The sequence below is a fragment of the Rhinolophus sinicus genome, chromosome 16, assembly GCF_057876585.1.
Source record: "Rhinolophus sinicus isolate RSI-liver-muscle chromosome 16, RSI-T2T, whole genome shotgun sequence".
Taxonomy (NCBI): Eukaryota; Metazoa; Chordata; class Mammalia; order Chiroptera; family Rhinolophidae; genus Rhinolophus; species Rhinolophus sinicus.
Genome location: NC_142516.1, coordinates 148,007,302 through 148,021,037, shown reverse-complemented (window position 1 = coordinate 148,021,037; position 13,736 = coordinate 148,007,302). Strand labels below are relative to the sequence as shown.

Genomic DNA, 13,736 nt, shown 5'->3' with positions numbered 1-13,736 from the left:
TAGACTAGAGGACAGGACCAGGTGGAGATGCTGAGGCCGTTAATTCTGAAGGAGACTTGAAACCAGAAAAGACTTCAAGGAGGAGGGAGTAGAACTAGTACATGCAGCTTCAGAAGGACAGACCCCATCAGCACACGACTAGGTTATAGATTTTCACTCCACAGGAGAAAGAATTGTCAGAGAATTAGCAGTGCGCACATGGGAGAGAGGGCATCAGCAAAGCAGAGGCCTGCCTGAGCACCCACTCATCAGGAAGTGCCCCGCAGGAGCCTGGGCCATCTGTCCCCCAAGGGCTCTTGCATAGATCAGAATTTGACACTGAACTGTCAACTAGACTCTTGTTTGGACAATGGCAGGTGGGTTCAGAGAGCTTCTATTTGTTTTGTTTTCCCCACACTCCCTGGATGTCCAGAGTGATCTTGTACAGGCATGCAGAGTAACGGGATTTGTGTAGCTGCAGTGCAGTTCTTAGGGAACGGGAAGGCCTACCTGCCCTATCGTCCTTCTGTCTCACCTGCCATCATACCTGAAATTTTCCCATTTTCCTCATCTTTCACCTAAGGCATTGCCTCCAGAAAATACTTGATAAGATGTCAATATAGTGCTTCGTACGCTGTTCATACCCAGGTAAGTTGTTACCTGGGAAGGACACTAATACCATATGCTTTTCTAGAATTATGATAAAATATGCATAACATACAATTACCATTTTAACCATTTTTAAGTGTACAATCAGTGGCATTAAGTACATTCACATTGTTGTGCAACCATCACCACCATCCATCTCAAGAATTCTGTCGTCATCCCAAACTGACTCTGTATCCATTAAACATGAACTTCTTATTCTCCCCTTCCCCCCAGCCCTTGCTATCCGCTATTCTACTTTCTGTCTCTGCGAAGTTGGCAATTCTAGGCATGTCATATAAGTGGAATCATGAAGTATTTGTCCTTTTGTGATTGGCTGTTTCACTTAGCATAATGTCCTCAGGGTTCATTCATGTTGTAGCTGTCAGGATTTCCTTCCTTTTTAAAGATGAATCAATATTCTATCATATGTATATACCACATTTTGTTTACTCATTCATCTGTTGATGGACCCTTGAGTTGCTTCCACCTTTTGGCTGTTGTGAATAACGCTGCTCTGAATATTGGTGTGCAAGTATCGTTTTGCGTCCCTGCTTTCACTTGTTTTGAATATATGTGTCATATCCAGAAGTGTATTTGCTGGATCATATGGTAGCTCTATGTTTAATTTGGGGGGGAACTGCCATGCTTTTAATACTATACGCTTTTTAAAAACCATATATTATCCAAGGAGAAAAGAACAAGTTCATTTTGGTGAGAGTCAGAAAGAGTAGGTGTCCAGATCCTATTGATTAAAAACAATAAAAAGTGAAAGAAGCACCGTTACTGAGGAAGAGACTCGGGATCCTAAAGCTGGGAGGATGGAAAGGTGAGGTGCAGAGGGAGACCCTGTTGAGTACCGGCAGGGACTATTCCTCGGTGCTTTTGCATCCATTAACTTACTTAATCGTCAAAACAACCTAGCAGGTGCCTTTATTTTTATGGCCAAGTCTTATCAGTTATTTCAAAATTTTTAACTTTTATTGCTTTTAATGGCAATAAAGACTATTTTTAAAGGGGAAGCAGTCCTTCTTAATGCACCAATTTCATACAAAGTTTGCATCAGTTCTCCCTGTTCTTTTTCAGTCTTTGTCCCTTTGCAACCATAATTTTAACATGGTTGCATTGTTATAATTTTATATTCTGCTTTTTATTACTACAAAAGTCTATTATTTTAACAGATATGTAATATGCATCAAGTGATTTCATTTCAATTTAGTTAACCATTCTCTTACTGCTGAATATTTAAATTGCCTCCAGGTATTCACTATAATTTTGTAATAGTTATTATATAATTTTATTATAAAATTATTTAACTTAAAATTTTATAATTCTATCGATAAAGAGTTTTGTGTATATCACTTTTTCCTTCTTGGACTTATTTCTTTTTTTTAATTGAGGTATAATTGACATACAACATTATATTAGTTTCAGGTGCACAACAGAATGATTTGATATTTGTATATATTACAAAAAGATCACCACCCTACATAGTTCCAGAATTTTTTTTTTTTTTTAAGTTTAATGTATTTTAATAGCAAACTTACAGGAACAGCACAGAAGACAGACAACATTAAAAACATGTACTTGCATGTAGGACAACTCAGTTAGAAAAGTATAGCGAATGGATGGAATCTACTGTATGATAAAAATGCTACAAACACCATTTAGTTGCCATCAATAAGAAATTTACTTGTTTTTAAAAAATCCAAATGCTGGCATTGTCCAGAAAAATTTAACAGGTTTATTTATAATTGTTATAAAGTTGAACTGCTGAAACTTGTTCTCTGAAACTTTTGACTTGCATTAATGCTTTGTCCCCACATTTATATTAAAAATTCATACACAAATGAAAATGGGAAAACTGCCAATACCTGATTTCTGTCCCCTGTTTTTCCACTTGCAATCATATACTTAGGTACCTTTTGACCCCATGGAAAAAATAATAAAACTAACATTCAGGAATAACTAACATAACAGGAAGACCAGAAAACTTTCTTTTTTTTTAAAGAATGAAATGTTTCCCATCATAGTGGATTCTTAAGCACGTTCTCCACGTATGCGGCGTGCTAGCTGGATGTCTTTTGGCACAATTGTTACACGTTTGGCATAGCTAGCCCACAGTTGGTATCTTCAAAAAGGCCAACCAGCAAGGCCTCACTTGCCTCCTGCAAAGCACCAATAGCTGCACTCTGAAAGCGCAGATCTGTTTTGAAGTCCTGAGCAATTTCTCGCACCAGACGCTGGAAGGGAAGTTTGCGAATCAGAAGTTCAGTGGACTTCTGATAACGTCTAATTTCACGAGTGCCACAGTACCAGGCCTGTAACGATGAGGTTTCTTCACCCTTCCAGTAGAGGGCGCACTCTTGCGAGCGGCTTTTGTAGCCAGTTGCTTCCTGGGTGCTTTACCACCGGTAGGTTTGCGGGCAGTCTGCTTTGTACAAGCCATGGTATAGAGACCTCCTTACTTACCCCACTTCTCCTTCGGCTGGAGCTCCCAGAATTTTTTTTAATGAAAACTTTTAAGATTTACTCTCTTAGCAACTTTCAAATATCCAGTGCAGTGTTATTAACTATAGTCACCATGCTGTATTGTATGTTACAGCCCCATGACTTACTAATTGTAGAACTGCAAGTTTGTACCTTTTAACCCCCTTCACCCATTTGGCCCACCCCCACTCCCTTGTCTCTGGCAACTAGAGCGTGACTCAGCAGCAAAGATCTGATTTGGTACAGAATCCAGTGGGATAGCATTAAAATATCTATAAGAATTGGAACTCAACACGCCCATGTTCATATAGCAGCATTATTCACAATAACCAAAAGGTAGAAGCAGCCCAAGTGTCAATGATGGATGAATGGATAAACAACACGTGGTGTATCCATACCATGGAGTATTATTCAGCCTTAAAAAGAAAGGAAATTCTGACACATGCTACAATATGGATGAATCTTAAGACATTCTTAGCATGAATCTTAAGACATGCTAAGTGAAATGGCCAGCCAAAAAAGGGCATATATGATTCCACATATATGAGATACCTAGAATAGTCAGATTCATAGAGACGGAAAGTAGAATGCTGGTTGCCAAGTGCTGGGTGGAAGGGTGGAATGGAGAGTTATTATTTAATGGGTACAGAATTTCAGTTGGGGAAGATGAAAAAAGTTCTGGAGATGGATGGTAATGATGGTTGCACCACAGTGTAAACGTACTTGGTGCCACTAAATTGTACGCTAAAAAATGGTTAAAATGGTAAATATTATGTTAGGTAACATTTACCACAATAAAATATTATTAAAGAGGAAAACAATTGAGACCCAAGCAAGAATATGAATAATATAAAAAGAGGTTAGTTGAAAAAAGTTAGCAGCAATTTGGTTGAGAAAGTTACAACTCAAAGCAGAGGAAGGAATTTGGTTAGAGTGTAATTTAAAACCAACTCTATCTGAAGGGCATAAACTTTAAGTTCCCTGTTGCTGTGGCAACTGCAGGAGGGCTCAGGGTTCTTTCGGCAGAGGATGGGTCACTTAGGCCTGGCTGTGCATCGGGCAGAAATCTCAGTCCCTAATAAGGTATAGACTGGCAAGTATTTGAGAAGGTTTTGCTGGTTAGGTCAAGCATTTGAACCGCTTAAAAATAAAACGAATGTATTAAATTCATAAATGAAGCTTTAAAAATTTAAGGGAATTTAATAAAGTTGTAAATGGCACCAACTGAGATGTGAACTTACTTCAATCTATTCAACTTGAATTTAATCCATTTTATTTGTAAATAATGAGTGTAGGCTAAACACAAAGGCTCAAGGAAGATAGATTTTTGAGTTGGTTATTTTTAAAACCAAAGTAGCCTACTTGGTCTTTTCTGTGCACAAAAACTGCCCTCAGACATTGAAAAATAATTCATGTCGACAGCTCCAATCCTCGTCCTTTCTACTCCACAGGATAGTCGTGGATTTACTTGTTGGTTTCTCCCACCAGTACATAACTCCTTGAGGCCACAACCACGTTTGTATCCTAAGCACCTCCTACAGCGCTAGACACACCAAAGGCGCTCACCAGATGGTTGGGAGAAGTGGCTTGGGGGGAAGAGATATGCTGGACTTTATCCAGATGCTTGCTTGTCAGTGTTGTACACACATACCTTCCAGATACTACCTGTGACAACTTCTGTTTTGATATCTATGTGAACATTTGCTAGATAAAGCGATCCACTTATTTTAATGGATTATCATACACACATTTATGATAACTATAACTGACCTAAGAAATGATAAGCCCATGATTTATTTCATTGTTCTCCTAGGAACTTTATGCAGTAGTGTCTACACAATGAGTGACTCGTCCACGTACTCTCCGAAAAGCAAAATGTTACTTTTGTGAGACATCCTTCTGTGAATGGCCAGTGTCACACAGAAGACCATCCGCTACCATGCTGGGCCTCCATTCACATCTCTGAAGTCAAGAGGCACTGCATTTGGATAAAAGCATCAAGATTTCAAGCTTGGTAGCAAATAGAGAGCTCCTAAAGCATCTCGTGAAAGTTGGGAGGAGAAATGCCCTTTCCCTGAGATGGGAGCTTAATCTTCATGCATGGCTTCCACTTTTGGCACCTTTCCCCTCATGGTGGGACAGATCCTGAAGTGAGGAAAGGAATGGCTATAGGCCCTTGGCTGTCATGCTGTTAGTGATTAGCTGTTTGCAGCAATTATGCCCTTCCATCCAGGGTGTGACTGACGTCTGGCACCTCTGGTAATGAGATGATTTCCAGGGCTTGCATATTTAAGGCTCGGCTGGCTTCCTCTTGGCCTTCGCTTGCTGTTCTCCTTGGCAGCTTCAGAGTTTACTGACATTATTACCAAGGTGCCATGTTCCTCTTGGCCAACATGAAAACTCAGCGAAGACTTGCCAGTCTGCCATCAGACAGAGCCCTTGGAGCTTCAGGAGAGAAATGTGAAGCTCTGTAGCCACCGCTGACCTGCCCTCAGAAAGTGGAGATACTGGCTCACTCATCTGTACTGTCAAGAGTAACCCACGTCTGAGTTTTGCCAGCAAGTGGAAATTTCCATTCCACACTGAAGTAGCATATGAGTTGTTTTTCTTACGTAGGAGTAGCATTGTTTGTGAGGTTGTCATACCAGCTAGATAAATGATTCACTTCATAACTCATCAAAATAATTTTGAGGAACCACTCTCTGGTAACACAAGGCCGACCCTAGAGATGATGGTGGTGAGCAAATAAAATGGAGTCCCTCCTCTCACTGAGCTTGTGGGCTGATGAGAGAGACACTCAACAGCCCAACGGTCACTAACGTAAGTGTGTAGTTGTGAGTTGTGATAGGTGATAGGAAAGCAAAGTACAGAGTGTATGAGAGTATAAAGCAGGACTTCAGACTGGAGAAGAGTTCCTGTGGAAATGGGTTTTGAACTGGGATCTGAAAGGATGAAGGAGAGATAACTAGACTAAGGGTGTGGTACAGCGGGGGAGATGGAACAGAATCTTTGGGCAGGAGGAGAGGTGTGTACAAAGGACCAGGAGAAACAAGAAGCCTATGAGAAGGACACTGAGGCCAGAGTGCCCAGAGCGGGGGGGTCATGCAGGATGATGCTAGAGAAGTGGGCAGGGGCTAGGTGCTGCAGGACGGGGGGCCATAGTGTGGGCTGTCCATGTATCCTAAGGGTCACGGAAGGCCACTAAGTGTTTTAAGCAGCAGAGATGGGTGTCTTACAAAATATCATTCTGGGTGCAGTAGAATGGAGTGGATCTGGGCAAGGGTGGATGGGAAAGCCATCCACACACTGTCACATGGTCAGTGAGAAGAAACGAGGGTGAGGAGGAATATGGCGGATGTAGGAGACAGGATTTCCATCCTTCCTTCCTTCTCCTCCAAAGCTAACCTACCCTGTACGCTCCAAAAGAAACAGAAATGGGTTCTTTTTCATAGAAGACATTTCTAGTTTTCTAAGTAAAATTACATCCTCCTGTCTCTATGGGGAAATCTCTCAAAGAAACAGGTGCCTACAATTCTAAGCCAGACGAAAAATTTTAGGAAAGCCGTGTTCCAGTTCTGAAGGAGCAAAGGGCCTCCTCATAAATGCAGTAGACCCTCCTGTGCCACTCCAAAACCCCTTCATCCATGCTCATTAGAACCCCCAAAGTGATCCAATTCCCATTAATCCCAAAGCCATCCAAGCAAGGTCACGTTTATAGGACTCCCTCCGGCAATAGGCCAGAAAACAATAAAAACAGATGCAAGCCCCGCTGTGGCACAGAAGCCCACTTTGGAAACCAGGGGGTCAAGTGCCCATTATCCAGGTAAGCAGGCTCTCCCTGGGAGACGAGAAGTGCACGTTGACATGCCAAGCAGAGAGGGACTGGAAATCACAGGGGCCACCTGGGAAAGGAGGCCTCAGCCAGGCAGTACTAATAAAACCGGACAATGCCACAGAGCTGGCGTGCCTAAGCCAGGAGCAAGGGAAAGATGGGCTAGGGGAGGAAGGGCCTCCCTTCCTCCAAAATCAATGTCCCTGTTAACTTGGGCAGAAGAAAATCTGACAGCTCTGGAAACCTGCCCATCTGATGAGAAGGAGGAAGCCGAGAAGCGGCTGGAGCCCGAGAAAGCCCAGAGATGCAGGCACGATCAGTTGCCCATTGGGGACCTGGTGGCAAGCCCACTCTGCTCTGCTTTTACCAAAGCCCACGAGGACAGGTGCTGCTGCCAGCCCTCACCAAGACATCCCCAGCTGCTTCATTACGTGCCTGCCCCTCCGGTGATCCCAGCTGGATCTGTTTTAGAAAGAAAAAATCCGAGAAACAAACAGGGTAGTCAGCTTCTGAACCCACGCTCCCTGACGTCTGCAGTTTGGGGCCATTCCGTTTTGTTATCTGGGATATAACAGAGAGGCAACTGCAAGAACTGAAATCTACAGAGATACAAAAGTCTGGCCAAGAAAATTCTAGTGCAAAACCACCCTTGGACTGATAAAGTGATACTCTCTGACTGGCTCGTGATGTTTATTTAAGGCCACTTGTGTGAAGAGAGTAGTAGAAATCCACAGTCCTTTATCCACGTTTCCCAAATCCAAACAGCTCTGAAAACCAAAAGTTTACTCAGCAGCAAAGCCTGACCTAAGTGGATGTGAGACAGTTTGTAGGCTCTGTCGCCTCAGCATAACTAGTCATACGTTTTGCTCCAGGTTTCCAGGAGGGTTGATCTAAGATAGACTGTATAGGTGCTGTTTTACCTTTCAAAAGCCCAAAAAACTCTTCATTCCAAAACACCTTTTCCTCCCAGGTTTCCTAATAAGGGGTTGCAAACTTGTATTGTCATGGGTTTGAGGACTTGAGGTCCAGTAGACAATCAGGAAAGCCAAGGACAGACTAAACAGAGCCCTTTGCACTATAAATATTTCATAGACACATAGATGTTTGGAGTTGATGGTGTTGCAGAAGTCTCATCTCATATAGCCTAAGTCCGAATTTTAATGGAGACAGCATGTGGTGAATAAAGCATGGGTGTGGGAGTCAGAAGGTGCCTGGATCATTGTTAATGACCCCTGTGACCTTGGGCAAGACTTCTTCCTCCCTGGGTCTTATCCATAACATGAAAGACTTGGACAAGAGGATCCCTAAGGACCCTCAGTTTTCAGATTCCATAATTCAATGAACTCTACAGGACGGCTATGGGACCGAGTAACCAGAAGCTCAGAACCGTCCTTGAAGTGGGAAAAACAAGAACATAGTTGCATGTTCCGGTCCGTTAATAGGGATGGAAATAACACAAGCTGGTCAACTGAGCTTCTGCAAATCACGCCACCATGTATGGGGCTATTCACAGACCCTTGGCGGCTGGGCGATCAATACACCCAGGACGCTGGATGGAAACCTCCCTGGCAATGAGTGAGGCTGAGCAGGATCCCTGTTGCGCCGAGGCTGTGACATTGCATTCTGCTGAAATCAATTTGGCTCCGTTTCATGCGTACCTAGCAGATTTACCAGATTGTGAAAATGAATGTTTTCTATGCGCGTGGCTGATTTTTGCATGCATCTGTTCACTCATCTAAACCTTAGTTACATGCTGCTAGGAGAATGAAAGGCTATAATTTCTTCTTTTCGAAGCAGAAGTGGTAGAGGCACCATGATTTCTGCTTTACAGTTCTGCACCAAAAGGATGAACCACTTTTCTTTTTATTGTCTCAGGGAAGAAAAAAAAAAAAGAAGTGATAAGGCCCCATTTTCGTTTCGATTTGCAAACGATCCTGACCTCAATGGGAGTCCAGTGCCTGTGAAGATGGTCTTCAGAATACAAATATCCAGTGGAATGCGAACAGGAGTATTTAACTGTATCATTTTCATGTGACATTAATAAGCCCTTGCTAGCTTGTCATGTTTTCATTATAGATGATAGTGTTTCCTTCAAATGTCAACGGTCAAGTGCAAGAGCAGTAACACTAGTATTTATTCAGTACTTTAATGCTTTTGTCACCATTAATTAGTCAGCCACAGATAATTTCTGCTCCATAGCTACTGGAGTCCTCAGTATTCGTGAGGACAATATGCTCTCGTGACTAATAAATAGGATGGACTTTGGAATCAGTCCCACTCAGATTTGGGCTCTGATTTGCTGGGTGTCCAGCCCTTGGCAAGCCTGTGTCCTCATCTGGAAAATGGGGATAGTGACAGATTACCACAGAGAGTGGACATGAGGATTAAATCAGAATGTGCATAGAAACTGCGTCACCTGTAAGTTCTCATATCTTAGCCGCAGACCCGGTGACAGCCACTTTGCCTTCCCCTGAGTCCTCCAGCGTCTGGAGATCACATCACAGCACAATCAGCTACTTAAAATAGACACATTGCCACAAACCAGGATCCCACCACCTTCCCGGACTCCCTCTCCGCTTCGTTCTCAAACTGCTAGCACCTCTCCATGTTTCATATTTTATTTTGTAGAGAAATTTTGTTTTCTCGGTCTCGCTCCTAGTCCATCCCAGTTTTACCCTGAGGGCTATCTTTCCACTAGCAAAGGGCTCAACCAGTTTGTTTGTTTGTTTTTATCTGAACAGTTCTTTCTATCGTTTCTACCCAATGTAGCTTAACTACATTGAAGGTGATTAAATTTATATTTTTAAAAAGACTGTTTTCTTCCTGAAGAAATCTGACACCAGCCTTTCAGTTTCCATTTCTTCCCTCCATATCACACAGATATTATGGGTTATGGCAAGTCCTGGTTCACAGGCTGGCAAACCCATTGGAAAAGTAAGGAACTTACCCAAGGTCATGTGGACGGAAGCAGACGCCTAGCTCAGAGAATAACAATCAAGCTTCCTAGAAGATTTTTTATCCCAAAGGCAAGGTTTCCCCTTTCCAGTGTAGAAATAAAAAATAGGGGAAAGTGAGCCATTGTACGCCTCCTGAAGCACAGGTTTCTGATGCTCGGATGGGCAGTGCACCTGCCTGGGTTGTCCCACTCTGCCTCTGGGGGGAGGCGCTTTAGACCCGATTGCTCACTAGGACACTTGGGGTCACCCATGGAACAGTTGTGAGGAGCCTCACTCCCAAGAATAAGGTTAGAAGTCACAGTCCCAGAAGAGAGTTGAAACCCAGCCTGCAGCAAGATAAAACTCATTCGTGTGTGTGTGTGTGTGTGCGAGAGAGAGAGAGAGAGAGAGAGAGAGAGAGAGAGAGAGAGAGAGAGAGAGAGAGAGATGATGGTATGTGTGGATGAGGGAATGGGTAGACCTATAGATGGTTCAGAGCAGGCTGATAAGCAGAGCAGCCTGGCAGAATTTAGTATAGTTACAGTTATCTATATTTAGTAGTTTCTGAATTGTCGTCAAACAACATAACATAATTATGTTCATAATGACGATCTCAGTATTCACCAAGTACCTAAATGTTCAAGGTATTGTACTGGTTAGTTTTGGCAGAGGAGAGTAAGATATAAAATAGCAAACTAATTTTTCTCATTGTTCATCTAAGCCCTAGCTATAACTTAGATATTTAGCATAAACAACAGTCACCAGGCCCCACCAAGGACCAATAAGATTTGGTGATCAGTTCTGATTTGAACTGATTTGTTCACCAAATGAGAACGTTTGACATCAAAAATGCCAAACTTGGATCTGTTTTCCAGGATTCTGGAACCTACCCCAAAGTAATATTGTAATGTTTAAGGTATTTTTGCTTGAAAATGGCTCCCAACGACATTGGCTCATTACTTTCACTGGTCACAACCACAATGGAATGGACCTGAAAAGTTGGGCAAGAGCCTAGTAAAACAGGCCCCAAAGAAGATAAATATGCCAAATCTTTTCTAGTGCCTTCTGGCTGGGATTTCTTGGGAAGTGGTAGGGGGTCTTACTGTGTGCTACAGGTAGGATTTGATTTTTCTCTTACCCATCAGTAATGGGATAATGCCTAAGCAAAGATGTGCATGACACTGGAAATATAAGGGTCATGTAATTATGTCAGTATTTGCTCATTCTTTCTCAGCCAAGTCAGCTCTTAGCCAAATTCTCTTGTTCCAGAACTTTGGATTTATCCCTGGTAACTATTTCCTTCCCAGAGATGATTTTCATTGAGAATACAATGTGTTTTTAAAAAGGAATCAGACTGTGTATATTGGGAGTCCTTAGATGAAGAACAACCGTTTTGTTCAGATTTCAACATGTAAGTCTTTATCTTTAATGTGTATGTGTGTGTGCATGTGTGTGTGAGAGAGAGAATGAGACATGAAAATATAAGTAAGCACTGATCTAATACGGGAAAACTTGGAATCTAGTTCTTGCCCTACCTCTGGTTACATGTGAGAATTTATGTGGCGGAGATCAGCCAGCTGTTCACCAAAACCCACTTACACTTCTTCCTGGCACACAGCTGATACTTCCCCCGCCTCTCTTGCAGTTATATATTGCTGTTGATTAAGTTTTGACCCACAGAATGTGGGTGGAAGTGATATGTACCACTTCCAGTTCTGACTCATAAAAACTTCACTGTCCTCCATGTTTATTCTCCTTGTTGATTGTTAATAGCCAGAGAGAGAGATCTTGGAAGTTGTGAGTTAATGATAATAGAGCCACTGACAGGCTGGGTCCCTGAAGATTGCGTGGCACAGAAGGCACAGACCCTGTTCTACCCACCACAGATTAGATTCAACATGAACAAGAAAGGAGCTGCTATTGTGTTAAACCTCTATGATTGTGGGTGTCTCTGTTATAGCCGCTCACTTCACTATAGCTAAAATGTGAAGCCATTTACCCTCTTCAGTTTCTATTGCTGTGAGGTAGGATTCCTTTTTCTTTTTATTGTCATTATTTTTTCTTATTAGTTTCAGGTGTACAACACAATGTACTAGTTAGACATTTACACCCCTCACAAAGTGGTAACCCCCCATCTACTACCCCTTTGACACCATATAAAGTTGTTACAGTAACATTGACTATATTCCCTATGCTGTACTTCACATCCTATGACTATATACACATATACATATTTATTTATATATTTAATTATATATGTATTTTATTATAGTTGACATTCAGTATTATTCTACTTTAGCTTAAGGTGCACACTGAAGTGGTTGGGCATCTACACAGTCTATGACGTCATCCTCCTGATAAGTCCAGTGCCCCTCTGGCACCTACATGATTTTTACATTATTGATTATAGTCCCCACACTGTATTTCATACCCCCCTGACTATACTGTGACTACCAATTTGTACTTTCTAATCCCTTCACCTTCTCCCCCATCCCCACCCACCTCCCATCTATAGCAACCATCAATTTTTTCTTTCTATCTCTGAGTCTATTTCTGTTTTGTTTGCTCGTTTATTCTGTTCTTTAGATTCCACATGTAAGTGAGATCATATGGTATTTGTTTTTGTCAGCCTGACTTATTTCACTTAGCATAATATTTTCTAGGTCCGTCCATATTACAGGATTTGCTTTTTGCAAAGCTCCATTTAATCCACTTGAGATTGAAATGTGATGTGTGTAAAAATACTTTCCTTACTCCATATTCTATTCCAGCCCTTCCCCATGCACTTTTTACTTAGTTGAAGTAATAGTTTAAATATAATTTTATATTTCGCTCTTTTCACTTAAGATACCACAAGCATTTTTCCACGTAGCAACAGTCTTCATAATTATAAATGTTAATGACTGCTTAATAGTCCTTCAAGCTGATGTACTATAACTTCTAAAATAAATACGGAGATGCTGCTGTTATACTCTGCTTGAGAAAATCCAACTTATTAAAACAGTTAAATCCAGGAGGTGACTACTTCTAAAGTTCAAGGAATTTTTCCCGTCTAAAGAGTTCTCTACATGGGAGTTTTAAATACTGAACTCCTCTTCTGATTCTTTGGTATAATTTAAATTACAAAAATGTAATACAGCTTCAGCTACCTACTATCTGAAGAAAGTACTTGTGTTTTATATCTATACATTTTGACGTTTGCATACAGTGGCTGCTGGGTGCAGAGAATCCCAGCCTCCCTAAAGCAGAGCCAATGCAGGTGACCTTCCTGAGTGTCTGACGTTCTCCACTTGCAATGGTCTCACCAGGCCCTGAAGATCGTGCCAGGGGCAGGGATGGACGTTACATTCATGTGTGCTCACACTTATATTTGCATCCATTGTTTTCACATATGCCCATATTTTAAAAGTATAACGATGATAATAGAATAATAGAAATTGGGGGGAAAAAACACTCAGAAACGTATCACAGTAACAGTAGATATGCTGCTTAAACACTGTTTCTCCTTGCTGTATGCACACAGAATGTATACCTAGTTGTATTTGTCTAAATACAGTTTTATTTCCTCCTTTGGTCATGTAAGCCTCTGCAGGGATCATTGTCAGCTTGCATCACAGTCTCAATCTTAGTACAAAACTCCCCACTATTTAAACTCTCACCATTGGAGTAGTCACTATAACCACTTGTAGAAACTTTTAACCCAGAATTTACCATTTGGGTCAAAAGTCCAACATGGGTTTGCATGTGTGTGCTGGCAAAAACATTTAGGTTTCACATGGATTCGGATGAGAGGATTGGAGGGTGTTCAGCTGTTCTCCTGCCGGGACCTCGCTGCATGTCATTTAAATGTGTGC

General features: G+C 41.7%; 1 protein-coding gene and 1 pseudogene across 18 annotated transcripts in view; one reads left to right on the top strand and one right to left on the bottom strand.

Annotated features, from left to right (window-relative positions):
* CLYBL (citramalyl-CoA lyase) overlaps positions 1 to 13,736 on the top strand; it is a 232,115-nt gene that overhangs the window by 145,667 nt on the left and 72,712 nt on the right. The window lies entirely within an intron of this gene.
* Positions 2,127 to 3,230, bottom strand: LOC109459608 (histone H3.3A-like; annotated as a pseudogene).